At 49.3% G+C, this 18,233-nt stretch overlaps 1 long non-coding RNA gene across 4 annotated transcripts; it reads right to left on the bottom strand.

The window, feature by feature from the left end:
- Positions 1-2,724: 2,724 nt before the first annotated feature.
- Positions 2,725-17,543, bottom strand: LOC130835503 (uncharacterized). Of its 4 annotated transcripts, none has more exons than XR_009048961.1 (4): positions 10,747-17,543; positions 7,822-8,298; positions 6,519-6,780; positions 2,725-4,320 (listed from the first exon to the last, which is right to left on the bottom strand). It is a non-coding gene; the product is annotated as an uncharacterized LOC130835503 (long non-coding RNA). The 4 variants fall into 4 exon arrangements; XR_009048959.1 differs by lacking the exon at positions 2,725-4,320 and having other exon boundaries at positions 4,704-6,780; positions 10,747-13,765; positions 15,553-17,543; XR_009048960.1 differs by lacking the exon at positions 2,725-4,320 and having other exon boundaries at positions 4,748-6,780; positions 7,822-8,053; positions 8,188-8,298.
- Between the last annotated feature and the right edge of the window lie 690 nt (positions 17,544-18,233).

The following is an 18,233-nucleotide window of genomic DNA, read 5'->3' as shown; positions in this document are numbered from 1 at the left end:
TCAGTAAAGAAATTACAGGATAAACTATAAATTTCACCTTTTCTGCTGCCTGGTACTAAGGCAAATCTATTTAAAATAGAGACTAAACATCCTGGGTTCCATATTGCAAAAGTGTTTCAAAACACTCCTTACCCTTATACTGAATTTCTCTGAAATACTCATGAAGAAAGAAAGCAAATTTTTAAACTAAATTAGGTAGCTAGTTTAGACTAATTCATAACCTCTTGGAAATTACTACGGAATGAAAAAGGCATGTTGAACACGGTGACTTCAACTAGAACAGATGCTGTGGGATTTTCAGGCTGGGCCTTAGGAGACGCGCAGCTCCCACCTCCCTGCCTGCAGCCCCACAGCCCTTCGCACCGTAGCCTCCACCCTGCAAGGAAGCCCCAGGGGCCACCGGAGCAGGAGCCCAGTGGGCAGCAGACCTCGTGCAGAACAGGAGAGCTGCCTGGCGGAGTCCTGCTGCATCCCTGACCCAGGCGACCATGAGTCATAAAAAATGACTGTTGCTTGAAACCTGAGTTTTGAGGTTCTCTGTTATGCAGCAGTTAACACCCCAAACCGTGGCCCATGGCCCGGGTGGCCTGAGAAGCTGCAGCTCCACAAGCTCCCTGGCGCCGCCGCCGTGTGCTGTCCGCAGAGCTCGCTCTGCCAGGACTGAAGGCGGCCGCAGCTCTGGAAAAGAGCTCCTCAACGCTTTCGCATTTCCAGCAGGTTACAAGATAAAAAGTCTTGAAGACAATACCTACACATGAAAGTTAAATGCAACGCTGTTTTTAAACCTTTTCATTTCAACATTAAGAGGAAGGATTCACACAGATTGCAAAATATCAATAAATATCAATAAATAAATAATTATAAATAGAAGCTTATTTATCCTCAATTATACTGAGATATTAAAGTTACAGAATGAGACTGCCGGAAGGAATACTGTATTCTCATTCACTGACTGACACGTCAAGGGGTGCTTCCTGGTAACCACTTAACAGCAAAAAGAATAACGGCTGTTATCTTAAATCTGAATCAGACTAATGACCACCTTGAAAATGAAGCTAAATAAGGCTCCAAGAGTTAAACTGCTCAAAAGTGACGCATGACCTAAACTCGCCCTTTGAAGCATAATAATAACTACACTCAGACCTGAATTAACCGAATTTTAGAAAAGCTGTATTTCCTGCTCAGGTGACTATTACCGAGGGAAAATCAGGTAATGGGAAAAAGTTAAAGGAAAAAAAAAAAAAAGAGGTGAGCCGTGGGCCCCCTCTCCGCCCGCTAGCGGGGACCTGCCGCCTTTCAGGGCGGCGCAGCCCCGGCGACAGCTGCACAGTTTCTCTGCCTCCCTAGCGCTGCTGCGGGGGAAACCACCCCTCAGGCTGCACGACACCCGGGGCTGGGCCCCAAGAGCTGCTCCCCAGACGGCACAGCCGGTGACGCGGGGAGGGAAGGGCCCCCCACCCTCCCCAAGTGTCCCCTCCCCGCCGGGGGGGGGTCACCGCCCCGACCCCTCCCCCCCCACCGACGCCAGTCCCGCCGTCCTGCTTCCACCGGCAGCCCCGCACCCGGGCACGGCGGAGGTGACGGCGCAGGTGTGACTCCTCCAGGTGCGCCAGGTCCCCAAGAGGAACCGTCTTCAGGCTGAAGCGAGCATTGCTGCAACACGTCAGATACAGACGAGGCTGCGCTGCGGGTGGCGGAGGGCAGCGTTACGGGGGGGAGGTGAAGGCAAACCGCTCGGGCTGAGGTCCACCCCCCGCTGCGCACGGAGGCAAGGGGACGCGCTCAGCGACCGCGACAGCTGCCGCACGCGGGCCCGGGGACCCTGCGGGATGTGCTGCAGCCGCGTCCCCAGCAAGAAGACCCTCGGGGCGCACGGGCGCCAACGTCCTCGGTGGCTCCAGCCTCGGTGCAACCGGAGGGGGCAAGGCTGCCCGAGGAACGCCACCCCTTCTGGTCAACACTTGCTGCTTTTAAAAACTGAGCTGAGGTGGCCTGTGCTGAGATAGAACTGCGCGGATTTCAGGAACCGTAGTGCACTTTCCTTGTATAATACACACGCATGGTACGAAGCACCCAGACCCAGACCGAACCCCATGAGGTGCACGATGCAGGAACGCCCTGGCCACGACGCTGGTTACAGGTGGGTCCTGGAGGGGCCCGAGGACGCGAAGACCCCAGAGCTCGGAGGAGAACGCCGGGAGTGACCCGAGAGGACAGACAGGCCCGGACAGACTGGACCCCACTCTGACCGTCCGCCCTGTCCCCACCGGCCGCAACGGTGAGACGGAGCGGGGAGCTGGGCCGCAGCCCCCAGGACCCTGCAGCCTCCCAGCGCCCCGGGCACCGTCCCCGGGCTCTCAGGTCACTTCGGGCGGCCCGGCCAGGAGCTGTGACCGCACGGGACAGGAGGGTGGGCTCCAAACCTGCCCGATGAAGGCCGCTTTCTACCTTTCCCTCCAGGAACGAGGTGAAAGGTGCAAACGCAAGCCAGGCTGCCCACTGCGGCCAGGCCTGAGTCTGGACGCGTGGGGGCAGAGGAGGCAGGGAGGGAGGGCGGCGCCCAGGGCGGAGGCAGTGGTGGGGCCCCAGGCCGAGGCTTCCCTCGAGAGCCGGCCAAGCGCGGGCATTTCCCGGGAACCGAGTCCAGCGCCCCCACTCCGCGCGGACCCCCCGACAGCACCTGAACTTGTCAGGGCGCCAGGGCCCCGGGCCAGGGCCTCGGTCTCGCCCGCGCGCCGGCCCTCCAGACGCCCCGGGGGCACGCCTCTCCGGGCGGCTCTGCCCCTGCCCGCCCAGGATGGGACCCGGCCGCCTGCCGTCACTGTCCTCCCGGCCGCGCTGCGGGGACTCCCCTCCCCTCCCCTCCCGTCTGTGCTCCGCGTCGAGGCCAGGTCCTCACTGACGTCAGGACACACGGAAGGTGACCGTCCTCGTCACAAGGCTCCGTGTGGGGACCTTCCTCCTGGGGCCCCGCAGACCTTCACAGGGCAGGCCTCCTCCGCCCCCAGCTCCCGCGACAGCAACAGATGCCCCACAGTCTCTAGCGGGTCTCGGCCTCCACCGCACGGAGGGGTAAGCAGATCCGTCCAGGGGCGTTCCTGACTGGGCCCTTGCGCTGCGTGACGTGTGGGCAGCACGCAGGGCAGGAAACCCGTCCAGAGGGCAGGCCACCCCGGGGCGAGGGAGTGTCACAGAGTTGACAGGACTCTCACCACAGCGCAAAGCGCCCGCGTGACAGCACAGACCCACAAGCCCGGAGGAGACAAAAGGGCCGCGGGAGCGAGGAGATGATGCCTGAGACACCTGGGCCTCCCAGACGCGGCATGGGGCCCTGCTGCCACCTCTGCCCTCCTGCTGTGCTGCTAGGAGGAGAAAGGTAGGATGGCCGAGGCCGACGGTGAGGAGGTCTGCTGCACACGCGCCTGCAGACACGCACAGCACCTGGAAAATCAGACCTGAAGCCAAACGTCTGCTGTGGAGTTTTCGACCTATGGACTTTCAAGTCCCTCTCGGGCTCCCCAGCTAATTTTAGGCGTCTTATAATATTGCTTTTATTACACAAATTCTTCCTCAAAATGTATTTTCTAACGTACCTGTTTAATCTCTATTTTAAGGGCCACGTAATTCCTTCCTCCAAACTTGTAAGAGATTTTCCATCAGGCAACAAAACATAGGTCAATATAGATTGATTTTTAGAAAGACAGAACAGAAATAAACTATACAGCACTCAGGGGAAAACCCACACAAATAAGCAGATTTTATATGCTCCAAGAAACCAAAAGCTCCAACTGGAAATGTAAGTTAAAATTTTTCTGCACGTACCGTATGTAGTAACACTCAAGTTGTATTTTGGGAAAATCACGCATCTCTGAAAGAAGTACTAAAATGTAATCCGAGACACGTCAGAACCGGCGTAAGTAGGTTAACTTTAAATCTCCAGTCCAGGACGGGGTGACCGTCGCCTGGCCACCAGCCTGTTCTCAGTATCACCTGCTGATGTCTCCAACCCGTTAGCCAACTACGTATCCCGTGAGAGAATACAGAGCGTCTGAAAGTGAGTTTACATTTCAGACTGTGTTACACTCAGCCCCACAGTCGAGAGGGACTGATGGTTGAGGTGCTGGTCCCGGTGCGCGTGGAGCCCATCAGTGGCGAGAGACACGGGCACGTTCGGGTTTATGCTCACCTGGCCCCTTCTGCCCAGGGCTCTTAGCACAGGTGGAGGTGGACGCGTAAAGGTCCTCGAACGTCACTGTGTTCTTAAGCTCCTGCTGCTCCAGTCTCGGCAGGAGAGCTTTCGGCCGCTCCGCGCTGTTGCACCTGCGACAGGAGACAGAGCTTTGCTGTGGACCGTGGGGGGCGGACAGACAGCCTCCCAGCCCCAGGTGCCCCCCCCAACTCCCCTGAGGCTCGGTTCTAAGGGCGTGGAGTTCTCGTGGGTCCCTTCTTTGGCTGAAAGGACCTGAAATGGCTAAACCTGATTGCGGTGGTGCCCACACAGCTGTGGAGAAGCCAAATGCACTGACTTGTACTGACGTGTATGGACCATGAATTGTATCTTAATAGAGATGCCATTAAAAGAAGAAAAAAAGGAAACAAAAACTGCTTGCCCGCCCTCCGCTGTGTGGGCTGGAATACAGACCGGAGTTAGCCCTGCGGCTGGGACCGCACAGAGCCCAACGCCCAGACATGACAGTGACAAGACGGGAAGACAGGCTCTCAGTCACGGCAGAGCGGAGTCCCCTGGAGCCTGTACTGTCCCAGGGGAGACAGGCTGCAGCACTGAAGCCCCTGCATCCAGCGGACTGTTTAGTACAGCAGGTTGGATTTAAAATATCAAGTATAATAAAACACCACTCTAGGGACGTCCCTGGTGGCGCAGTGGTTAAGAATCCGCCTGCCAACGCAGGGGACACGGGTTCCATCCCTGCCCCAAGAAGATCCCACATGCCTCGGAGCAACGAAGCCCGTGCGCCACAAGGAAGAGTAGCCCCGGGCTCCTCACATCTGGAGAAAGCCCGTGTGCAGCAACGAAGACCCAACACAGCCAATTAAATAAATAAATTTATTAAAAAAAAAAACCACTCTATTGCTTTAAAATTGTATTTTCCTCCAAAAAGTCAACAACCTTTAGGGGTATTTAAAAGCCCTTGTTAAAGCAGAAATGTAGAATAGCAAAATGTAAAATCTGTCGTTTATTTCGACGGCACGGCAAGAAAGAGACCAGAAGCCACACTTCACTGACCCGCGAGCCCAAGTGCGGCAGGCGGGGCGGGCAGAGGCACCTGGCTGGGCGTCGGCCCTGCGCGCCCGTCACGGTGCCCCTCCTGCAGGCGGCCACCACTCCCCGCTCTTCCTCACGCCGCCGTCGGCTGGACGCGTGCTCCCTGGCGGCTGAGTCCCTGCTTCGAAGTTTACACGTGGGAGCTCCCGGTGGGTTCTTTTGCGTCTGGATTTCTGCACCACACGTGGGTCTGCTTGGTTCATTTCCGTTGCCACCCAGCACGCCACCACGTTCATATTTTAAAACACCTACGTGCTACTGATGGTAAAGCCTTTGGCTGTTTCTAGTTTTCTGGTCACAGAGAGTGCTGGTGAAAGGTTTCTGTACGTGTACCCTGGCATGCGAGTGGGTGTGTTGCGAGGCAGACACCCACCCACGATTTCACACGTCTTGTCAAGCGGTGCTCCAAGCTGACTGCCCACCCGTGCTTTCTGGAGCTGTCCTGGAAGCGTGAGCTGTGAGGCCCTATTTCGTTGTGTTTTAATTTGCATACCCCCGTGAACCAGGCTGCGCACCCGCCTGGCCGCTTGGAAAGCATCTTCCGTGAAGGGCTTGGTCAAGCCTGCTGCGCACCCTCAACTGGGTTTTCTTGTTCTGTGGGAATTCTCTACACATCACGCACCCCGCCCCTCCCGGGGATGCTGCACTTCTCGATGCTGTTTCTTGATCAGACGTTCTTACTTTAGTGTCATACCCGCTATCAGTCTTCTCTACAGTGATTTCTGATGACATTTCACAACCTGCCCTACTGCATGGCCGTAAAGATATACTCCTCCATTATTTTCTAAAGGTTTCTGCCTTCAGCCTCTCACCCTGAAATCTACAACCCACTTGAACTGGCTTCCATGTACAGTGTGAGGTGGAGATCGAGATGCGTTTTTTTCCCATACGACTAACCAATTCTCCCAGGACCGTTTACTGAAAAGCTGTCCCTTCTCCGCCTCTCTAAAGGGCCTCCTCTGCCATAAATCAAGTGTTCCTGTACACATGGATTTGTTTCTGGGCTCTGCATCTACTCTGGCCCCCAACACCATGCACTCTTAGTTACTGAAGCTTGAATAGTCCCATGTTCTTCGCTGAGACCACACGCGCCCTCCCTTCTCTGGTACTGTGATAAACTACATTGATCAGCTTCGTAATGTTAAACAAATCTTGCGTTCCTGGACTACAACAAGCTTTGTCGTGACGAGTTATCCTGGTTTCTTGGTTGCTTTGTTTTGGGGGCTAGACTTACTTTGCTGAGAACTTGCCTAGGGTTTCTGCATCGTGTGTTGGTCGTATGCATCTTGATTCTCACAGCCGAGGGTGGCCTGTAATTTTCCATTCTCAAAACGTCCTTCCCAGCTCTATTATCTAGGTTGTGCTGGCCTCCAAACACATTGGGAGTATTTCTTCCTGTGCTCTTCTCTGCAAGAGGTGGTGTGAAATCGGTGTTATTCTCTTCATTAAAAGCTTGGTAGGATGTGCCAGTGAGCCAATCCTGGCCGAGTTTTCTCCTGGAAAAGGTTTTAAGTCACGGGTTCAGATTCTCTAAGACTTATGGGACTACTTCATCATGTGCCCAGTGCAGTAAGTTGTCATTTTTAAAAGAACTTCTATATTTCATTTAGGTTTTCAAATTTACTAGCACAATGTTGTTCATGACACTCTCATCCTTTAATCTGTAGGGTCTACAGTGATGCACCCCTTTCCTTTCTATATTGGTTGTTATTTGTTACTTTCAAATAACAAGCTTTTGGCCTCACGCATCCTTTCTACTTCCAACTTTTAAAAATTTTCATTAAGTTACTGCCTGTTTAAATATATTAATTCCTTCTGTCTGCACTCTGAGTTTAATTTCCTGCTCTCTTTATACGTGTTGAGACGGATGCTTTTCTTACTGATTTTCAACTTTTCTTTCTAAAATATGCATTTAAGAAGCTGAATCCCGCAACTTTTCACGTGTAGTGTTTTATCACTCAAAATACTTTCTAATTTCCATGATAACGTCTTTCTCAACCCAAGCGTTACTCAGAGGCACAATATCCACATATATTTGAACCTATCTTTCTGTTACCTTCCTCACTTAATTGTACTATGGTCAGAAAACATGCTTTATATCAGCTCAGGTCTTTGAAATTTGCAGCAACTTACATCATGGCCAGTTTACGGTCACTATTTATAAATGTTCTTTTTGAAAAGAATACATATTCTTCCACATCAAGGACAACGTTCTATTTCCTCTTCCAAATCTACTTTCTTACTGATTTTTCATCCACTTAGTCTACCAGCTGGTAAAAAGTGAGAATTCCCCACTTTGCTTGTAGATTTGTACCTTTCTCTTTAGAGTGTTAATTTCTGCCTTAAATAAACTATTACCCCCTTGGTGAAATAAAAGTTTTATCATTAATAAATGTCCTTCAGACTCCCCCTCCCTTTCTTCCCTCCCTCCCTCCTCCTTCCCTCCCTCCTTCCTCCTTCCTTCCTTCCTCCCCCCCTCTCCTCTCTTCCTCCCTTCTTTCCTCTGCTCCTTAATTCATAAACATAACTTTACTCACCTTGTTGTCTCCTCCACGTATATACTGGTTGGTTCCTCTTTGTCAAAATGTCTCCAGTTGAGACATCACGTGAGGTCTTCTGGAAACGTGATACCAGCTGCTAAATACCATCCTGCTCTGCCCGCCTAGGCCGGAGCTGGGAGAACCAAGAACTCCTGGGATGTGTATCCACAGCTGAAAATGACCAGGAACACAGAGGTCCAGGGTTTACGCAGGTGGAATCAGACCCACCCTGGAACAGAAGATGAACTGTGCATAAGACCATGGAGATGATGCTGGCCAGACCGCTGCAGGAGCAGTCTTGAGATGATCCCTGGAGCTGACTGTCCTGTTCGGCGTGTAGCCCACCTCCCAGCCTGTACACACCTGAGACCCCCTTTTACAGCTTCTGTCCCGTAACCAGCAGCTTGGAGATGGTCTGAGGACACTGGTCCACCATCTTCCCAGGTTGCTGGCCTCCTGAATAAAGCACCCTTTCTTTTTCCACCAAAAAAAGAAAGAAAGAAAGAAAAAGAAATGTCCTTCATTCTCTCTAGAATTACTTTTTGCTTTAAAGCTTGTTTTAATGTCAACAGCCACATGAGCCTTTTTTGGGGTTGACGTTTGCTTAATCTCAGCTTCTGTTCTTTAAATTGTTCTCTGCCCTTATGTCTTAGTTGTCTCTATTGTAAACAGTACACATGGTAGCTGATTTAAAAAAATCCATCTTACATTTAATTCACTCACATTTAACGTAATTATGCAAATGCTGACATTTTTAGGCTTAAATCCTCCATTTTATCACGTGCTTGCTATTTGTCCTGCTATAAGCTAGTTTTCCTTGTGTCTTTTTTGGATTCTTTCGGATTGAATTTTAAAATTACTTTATTCTTTGCTCTATTATTTAGAAATTATATATAGAGAACGAATATTTTCTCCCACTGTTTTATCTCTTTCATTTTCCTAATATCACCTTTTGATAAGCAGAAGTTTTTAACGTTGATGGAGTCCAATGTACCAATTTTTTCCTTTATGGCTGGTGCTTTTTATGTCTTCTCTGAAAAAGTGTTGCTTAACCCAAGGTTTCAAAGATAGTCTCAATGTTTTGTCTAAAACTTCACGGTTTTCAGTGTCTTGTACAGGTCTACAATCCAGCCCCAACTGATTTTCATATGTGGTATGAAGGAGGGACTGAGGTTAAATTTTTTCACATTTACCCAGTTGTTTCAGCATCATTTGTTTTCAACACTGAAACAATAAAAATTGACTAACAATCTTGCAGTAGATGAACAAAGTAGGAAGACTTTACTAATTCAAGACTTACTCTAAGGCTACAATAATTAAGAATATGTGGTGTTGGGTTAAAGACAGATGAAAAGACCCATGGAATACAACAGAGAAGATCCACACAGACAATTTTTTGTTTTTAAAAAGATGTCAAGGTATTTCATAAAGTTTATTCAGTTTATCTAAGAACCCTCCAGCCCCAAAGAAAGGATGTAGAATTAACTGTTAAAGGCAGGTATTCTACCCGCAGTCGGGAGTTAACAGCCAGCAAAGCATGTGAAGAAATCATAACAGAGCAGACACAAAAGCCAAAGTATTTTTAGAGCTTAGTGCTATGCAGACCAGACACAAACAGTCCTTCTCATCTCTAAACACAGGTTATCTCCACAATATAGTTCACTCATACACTCACAATACTTTTAATATTTTAAAAAATACTTTCACCTTTAGCTGCCCCATGAGGTGTAGAGAGAGAGCAGCTCTCTAACCATCACTAACTTGCAGCATAAATCATGTTCTGTACACGCCACACAGGAGTGCGTGGGATTATCCACAACCTTTTGGGAAGATTCACTCGAAATCTTTAAAATATGTTTTTTAAGTTGCGACACTTCACAGGATAACAGACAGGAATTTAAAAATTTTACTTGTACGGCGTATTTCTAGACAATGTCTAAGAAATGCCACTGTCTCTATAAGAAGCACTTATTTCCAAAATTTCCCATTTTGGGGAGATTTTAACAGGTGGGATAGTGTGTAGTTCAACGCCAAAGGAAGGGTTTTTAACAGGTCTTTCCCACTCTAAAACTACTGGTAACTCACCCAGGCTTCCCTAGGTGCAAAGAACCGGAGCACATGTGCCATTACAACGTTGCTACAATGATACCTCTTGTGCAGTGGGTTTTATTCACCTACCAGGAATGCAGTTAGATACTAGAAATAAAGTCTCACAGAGTTTATCATCTCAACAGACTCATGGATTTAGTGAAAACAAGCACCCTGTCCGCTCAGCCTCAGAACATGTTTACCGAAGGCTTTTGAGCTCCTTTGGGAGCTAAAAATAAGTGAGTTTAAGTTGTCAACACTGAGATATCAGAGTATCAGCAAGTCAGCAGCCGGCTTCTGCACACCTCATGAAGCCATTCAACAAGCTTAATGCTTAGAAGACATTTATGTTACGTGCTTTCATTTCTTTCTGACGCATCTAACAAGTAAGAACCATCTTAAGGGATTAGTGAAGCTTTTATCCCAACCCTGTAGGTAGAGCAGAGAAGTGTTACAAGCAGAAAGACAGAATGACGTTTTATTAATGCTGAATATAGCAACACAACACATTACATATTCAGCACACAGTACAGTGAAATAAACTAAATGAACACAAACAAAAACATCTGGATGTTTACTGTCAATTCAAAACCGGAAGGAAAAAATTAAAAAGGAGAAAATGTTACAAAAGAAATTAATCTGAATAAAAACACTGAACAAAGCTTCAACTGGAATTTAAAAGAAAACCAAAGGTTTAATAGTACAAATGCATAAGAAATTTGTAAACTATACGAAGGACATACAGTGATATGAAATTTATAGGTTGCTGAAAAATAAGTAATGTTGAAGGATTTTTTCTTTCTGAAATGTTTAAACTGAGACTGATTTACTTACCCAAGCTCTGCCATGCCATCTACAAATTCCTTTTGCTAAATTCACAGTGAGTCACAGCCCTGAATTTCCACGCTATAACCAAAACAGTGATACTGGCAGGATCTAGGCTTAAATCATCACAAAACTGTTGAATTCCATCAATTCCAATTTTATTTTCATCTTATGTGTCTATAGTTAAATTAAGGGAAAAAGATGTTAAAGCTTTGCGTATTTTGAAAAGCATTACTAAAATGGGTGGCAAGAATCATACTTTTACTGCATAGTTCTGGCAAGCATGTTTCAAATACATCAATCAATACACTATAAGTTTCTACTATTTATATGAAAGAAAGAGCAGCAAGTAATAATTTATTCAGAAAATACTCCTATTTTTAAAATCTAGGGCTCCTGTTTTTAACCCTAGGTTTAAAATCTAGGGTTTTCGCGGGGTGAGTGGGGGGGAAGTCTTCTTTGAAGACTTCATCATTAAGAAAAAAATTAATTTCCCTGAAGTAAAATAAAATTTCAAGTTTACAGAATTTTACCTTGCCCAAAGGCAAACTGCTATGAAAAACACTGCACTGGGAAAGTATTCAAAATATTTTTTAAGTTTTTATCACCACTTTGTCAAAGCAAAAGAAAGACGCTTTTCTTTTAAAAGTGATTTCATTTGCTATAGTGCTAATGCCATTGCAGAATACTTATTTTGCAGTCATTTAGATTCCGCACCCGTGTTTAACAGCTTAGAAATTCAGTCCCCCCCACCCCCCAATTTCCAGTTTAGAAATAAAATGAAGGAACTTAGCATTTCTCCATGGGAAAATCAAACAGTGAAATCTGTTAAAAGAATCAGCAAGCCCTTGCCACGCGAGGCCCCATGACTGCAGCCCGTCTCTCCTGACTGGCATCGCAATGACGGCCACCTGCTGCTAGGGAAGGTGCGAGAAGCAGGCCTGTGGCACCTTCACGCAAAGGAAGGTTAAGTGCAACAAACTCTCCTTCCATCACACAAAATAAAACAGTGCTCAGCACCACATTTATATACATATATGTAGTTACAAAAGAACTGCTGACCTGCCTTTAGTGAGCAAAATCACACAGACCCTTCCAGCTCTACGCTCCCATGTCCGTGAGACCCTGTGGGCGCACAGGACATGGGCTCCCGCGCACCTTCTGACTCAAGCCTGTGCTCCCAACACGGCAGGCCTTCAGGATGATCGAAAAATGGGTCTATGACACCCTCACCTAATAAGCTAATAAGTGTCCCAATGAACTTCATATACAATACTGGATGCTTGAAAGTAGTTTGGACACACTCATTCATTTGTATACATTGTAACAATGGATGTTCTACTTGTTAATAGTCTCTGAACTATACATGTATTTTTAGGGCCCAAAATGATTGTACCATATGTCTACTTTAAATGACTAGAACTGCAAGGATAAAATTAAATGATGAAGGCATGAAGCTTAAACTAGAGAATAAAGATAATTTTCATACAAAAATATTCTTCCAAAGGCAGCTGCACATATCTGAATAACTTGAAAAATCTGCATAGCATATGACTTACAAAATTAGCTCAGTAATTAACTTAGCCAAAAAAATTCAAAGCACACTGAAAATAATGCTCATTTTTGGAGAAATACAAGTGCAAATCTGTTTTTTTAACCTCAGAATATGTTCCTGAACCAAGATTTTTTTTTTAAAGAATGCAATTTTCAATTGGTTTTTTGCATCTAAATAGATTACACTATACACAGTATTTTCAAAAGCAAAAAATGAAAATAATAAACAAGAACTGAAAGACAAGGGAGCCATTCCAGTTGTGTTCAAATGAGAGGTTTTATTTTTAAGTTTTGGAAATGTAAGATCAAGCTTAGAAACTGCTAGAAAGAAAAAATAAATCGACCCTTGAACCGTTGCCACTGCTCCCATTACAGCACAGACCTGACATTTGACGCGGAATTTAAAGCCTGCTGAGCCGTCTGAATCTGCACAGACTCATCGTGCAGACTTATTTTTGCAGCATGACTGTATTTTGACAGGGGAAGCTCTATTCTAAGTGCCGATTTCAATAAAAATAACAACTGTCCCCAACTTACAACACAAAGGCTTTTCTGCCAAGAGCTTTTCCAGAAGCTTCTGCAGCAGGAGCTGTTCCAGGGCTCAACCACCACCACACGGTGTTAAGGGCAGGTGCTACCCTCGCGTCAGAACCACACTCACGATCTGGGATAATCCTCAAACAGCCTTCTCACCAGGGACTCCTACCTAGATGGACGTGCTGGGGAAACACACCGTCTTCACGGGGGGAGCCACCTTGGCCTGGACACCAAGCCTCCGAGCGGTGACCGCCCACAGCTGCCTGCGGGCAGGTGAGCCTCCGCGCAGGCCACGTGCAGGAGGGCTCGCTGCCGATCAGCCTTCAGACCCCAGACGTCTCATCCCACCCTAGCCTCGAGCCATCCACAGCCACGGATCCGCTTAACCTGACTGAACCGCAGCTGCGCAGGAGCGAGGGATGGGGCAGCACCTCGGAGGGCTTGGGACACGGCCCCCGAGACTCTGGAACAGCTACCCTGCTCCCTGCAGATGGACGCGGTCGCCACTGCGCCCCTTACCTCTGTACCTGTTATACAGCTGCTCCAGCTTCTTCCTGTCCACGGAGGTTCTCATGGAGTCCTTGTGGAATGAGTCCAGGTTGTGGAAGAAGCTGTCTGTGGCCACGTCCAGTTTCCACCCACTCTGCGCTAAGCAGTGGACGGCAGTCCTCGCGCCAGCCTGAGTAAATGCCATGAACTGGCGGAACCTGTCTTTCTGAGATGATTTAGGATTATGCTTTGGGAAGCAAAAGAAGCAGAAAGGCCAATGAGGCCAGTCCAGAGAGCTGTTTCAGCCCCATCGCTAATGCCTACATTGTAACTGGACTTGATTTTTCCTTGGGTGACTGGACTTCACTTGAGAATTACAGGAAGACAAAACCTCGCTCTTCATCAGTTAGAAGGCTGCACAGCCTCCTGAAAGTCCACATGACAGCATCTATATAGTAACAAATACACAAAATCTAATCACCCCCAAATTAGAAGAATCAATATTTTCTATAAAATACATTTTGATCTCTATCCGGTTCACTCTGCATGAAGTAGGATGCTATTTTCTTCCTCAGTCCCAGTGAGATCCCTCTTTATGACACACGTGTACCCTCTGACAGAGTGAGGCAGGGTGCGTGAGCCGAGCCCTGACCACGTCACCATCGGCCCACCTGGGGGCCCAGCTCGGCCTGAACCAATTTCAGGCCCTAATGACCAGGAGGAGGGTCTCATAGTTTGCAAACATCATTATTTTAAGTTTTCATCTGTTTAAAATTAGCAGAACACTGATAAAAACAAACACACATAACAAAGAACTGTGTGAAAATAATTTCTAGAAGCTCCGAAAGCAGGCACCAAAGCCTGTTGTGATTAAATGAAGACGACACGGATGCTGAGAACGCCTGTGTACATGAGACAGAAATAAAATGGGCAAAGAGGACAGAGGCCGTGGGCGGGCAGGAAATAACTGAACTGCCACCCAACTCTACTATATATAGTATATGATGGACCAAACAGCATCCTAGTGCTTCCAGATAGCGGATGGGCAAGGTTTGATTTATCTAAAGTAATCCAAGGAAAATGACAGCAGAAATGACAGTGATTCACTCATTTCTGTAAATCAAAATGGACTCTATACTCTACTGGGCGCTAATAGTGTATAAAGACACTTTACACAATAATACGATAAAGGAAAAAGTTTTACTTAAGAGGATTTATACTCAGTCTTCAAAAAAAAGATGACAGTTTACGGAAGCACAGAGAATAAGTTATAATTTACAGAAATATATAATTGGAAAACAAGATGTAGATGAAGAAATTGAGAGGAAATAAGGAAAATAAGAAAGCCAGAAATGAGATACAGATGTGCGTACCATGTTTTGAGAGATGAAAGTGAGCTGAAAATTAGCTCCTCAGTTGCCAAAGCAAAGAAGAAAAGAGGATCAGTCAGGAAAATCTGTTTTCATAAGATTTAAAAACCCACCAGTGGCCCTAAAGTGACCTAGCTCCCCCAGCACTGAAACTGGGAGAGGCGACATGCGCTGTCTCCCTTGTACCAGACCAGCTCCTCACCAAAATGCCAACAGTAAACAGCAGAGCAAGCTTCCAAAGCTTCTTGCTAAGGCCTCCCTCAGTGCCCGCTGGTGTCACAGGAGCAGAGGACAACTGAGCAGGGTCCACACACGCTGCCCTCCAAGTGTGGCTGAAGACCCCATAAGGCCTTTCAGGGGTTCCATGGTCACAAAACTATATTCAAAATGCCTCCAAGCCGCTCCCCACCTTTCTCACTCTCATTGGTGAATAGAAGAGGCTTCCAGAGGCTGCCTGACTGGTGACAGCACAACAGACTGAGCACACAAGACTGGAGAACCTAACTTTTATTAGAGATGTTTGCAAAAAAGTAATATGAATATGTAACGGGTTTACTATTGTTTTTAAACATAAATATTTTTTAACTTTCCATTTTAATTTCTAATATGGTAAATACTGATGGCTACACGCCCGATAATTTTTTAACGTGTATAGGGGGCCTGGGACTTAAAAGTTTGAGAACTGCTGACCTGGAGTAACCCAGGAAATTAATATTTTGGCTACTTAGAGTAATGACTGTTGATCATTTGGGGTCCTGGGTCCCTTTTGGAATCTGACGAAAGCACGAATCCTCTCTCTGGGAAAACACATGTGGTACGCAGGTGGGCATGTGGTCTGGCACAGAAATTCAGGTTTTTCACGGACCTTTTAGGGCCATCTTGGCTTCTCAGAGGCTTGGGAAGGCGGAACGCGGGCTAAGAACCCCAGAGCTAGGTGAGGAGGTGCTGGTCTCTGCCGCAGGGAGAGCACCATGCGAACAGACAGGCGCGCCAGGCTCCACCGCTGCATCTACAAACCCACAGCTAGCCTGCGACGGCAGCCACAGTCCGGGCGCCAGCGGCACACGCAGGGTGGATACTCTCCACGTTAGCTCCTGAAATTCAGCCTTTGAGAAAAAGCAGAGTTCACGGGTCTGTTCTCTGGGAAGATTAAATTTAGCTCGATGAGGGCAGATCCCAAAGGCCCCGACCGTAAACTGACAAAAGATAGAGCTGGCGTCTTTGATGACACTGATGGCCTCCCCGTGGGAGGTGGGCAAAGCCAAGGCTCACCTCAGATACCTTAAGACAATGACAGGTGTTCGACCCCAAAACGCTGCACTGTTCAGGAGAACCACGACATGTTTACTGTGGAAACTGCCATCAATGCTAGACTGTAACATTCTGTCAGGCTCATAAAGCAGAATTTGGGACGTGCATACAAGGGAACTCAGCCATAAAAAAGCATGAAGTACTGATATGTGCTACGATACGGGTGGGCCTCAAAGACATGATGCTGAACAAAGGAAGTCAGACGCAAATGGTCACACACTGTGGGATTCCACCCACGAGCCATGTCCAGCACAGGCCAGTCCCGAGATGAAGGGCGGACGGTGTTGCCAGGGCCTGGGGGAGGGAGGAGGGGAGGGACCGCTGATGGGGTGGCCTTCCTTCCGGGGATGAAGATGTTCTGGAACGAGACGGAGGTGATGGTGGCCCCACGGGGCACAGGCCCTACGCACCGTTGAACGGTACACTTCCAGAGAGTTATTGACGTTATGCTATGTGATTCCACCTCAAAAAAATTCAACCCAGCGCCCTGAGAATCTCCCAGATGAGTCAACAGAGTAATGTTCACTCAGGTGACTGAAGGACACAATCGGAGGATCCCTGCCAAGGACATGCTGACCGACACCTGGAAGACAGGAGGTCTCCCCTCTTGCAGCCTCTCCTAAATCGGACCAAACGGCTACACGACAGTATAAAGCAGAACACCTTCCGTGACGTCTTGGATGAGAGGGGCAGGAGCAGCACGTGGCCCCAGGCCACTCAAAGCATCTCAGTTGTCACCGCGTGAGTTACAAAGCGGGGAGACGTGCAGAGAATCGACCTATTCCAAGTGCCCGAAATGTCCCAAGACAGACCCTACCACCTTGAACCTCAAAGTGACACAAAGGTGGCAGCTGTGAGTGCACACCAGCAGCCAGGGGTCCACGCTGAGCCCAGAGCAGGCCTCTGGCCAGGACGACAGGGGAGGGGACCGTCTATAAAGTTCCAATGACTCACCGTTACCCCTGCAGTGATTAAAACAATAACCGACAGCTAAATCTAAAGACTACATGTGGTTCATGTCCAAAGGTGACAAAGAGACTCAAGTTGCAATTTGTAAAAAAGGGACCTGGCACCGAGCTTTCTAGAAAAAAAGGCTTGTAAACTAAAAACTCACAGGGGAGAGAAAGCGCTGGGTCCACTTAGACAGGACTAAATCTATCTAAAATTAATAAAGGTCCATGAATTGGCAGGGCCACCGTCTACCCTTCAAACTCTGATGGCCTTCGCTAAGGCTCACCATGCTAAGGAAATTCAATTGCCAGCGGCAGCTTTTAAGGGAAGTGGGTGAGCTTTTTCCACATTTCACTGTCTTACCCTGTTAAAACGCACAAAACTCTTGAAATAAAAATCTGGATGATCCAGAAAACACGTCACATAGATTCTCTAACCTCTGGAAAAAGCCTCAAACATTTTACGTGTGACCTTGTGAAAAATCAGGTACGTGAACAGGGCACCCAGGCCGACCACATATAAGATGAAAACAAGTTATCCTTAAAACGCCCTTCCGGAGACACCGAGGGCACCACGGTCTCCTCTCAGGGTCCCCTCACAAGGGGCGGCCCGGGGAGGCACGCTGCGCCCGCCGCCGGCAGCCGCCCTGACGGCCTCGGGGGCAGCGGGCGGGGGGTGGCGGCACGGAGCCGGCCCCGCGCGCCCGCCGGCACACGCCCGCGTCCGCCGCCTCCCCAGCGGGCCGGGCTCCTGCCCGCCCAGCCCCTGCCCCTCCGAGCTGGAGCGCGCGGCCGCGCCGGCGCCCCGCTCCCGGCTTCCGGGAGGACGTGCCCGGGCCCGCGGCGGCGTCCGGCCGCTCCTCCCGCCCGGCAGGGCGGCTCCAGGCCCCCGGCGTCCCCGCACGCCCGCCACTCTCCCGGACGCCCGGCAGCGCGAGGACACGGGCGGCCGCCGCCCACCGCGGCCTCCGGCTGCGCCCCGGCCAGGCCCTCCGCGCTCCGCCGGGCGGCCCCGCAGCCGCACCGCCGAGAGCGGAGCCCACGGCGCGGCCCGGCCGGCCCTCTGGCGGGCGCCCGCCCCGCGTCCCCGGGCACCGTGCGCCGCCGCCCCGCCCGCCTCCGGGCACAGCGGGCCCCTCCCCTGCGGCCCCCACCGCGGCAGACGACGTGGCCGAAGGCCGCCGGCTCCGCCGCTCCCCAGCGTCCCGCCGGCCCCGGCCGTCTGCGCAGGCGCCCGGGCCCCGTCGTCCGTCGCCGTCGGGCCCTCGGCCCCGCGACGCCCGCC

Source organism: Hippopotamus amphibius, chromosome 14, assembly GCF_030028045.1.
Source record: "Hippopotamus amphibius kiboko isolate mHipAmp2 chromosome 14, mHipAmp2.hap2, whole genome shotgun sequence".
Lineage (NCBI taxonomy): Eukaryota > Metazoa > Chordata > Mammalia > Artiodactyla > Hippopotamidae > Hippopotamus > Hippopotamus amphibius.
This window is presented reverse-complemented; position numbering and strand designations above follow the sequence as displayed.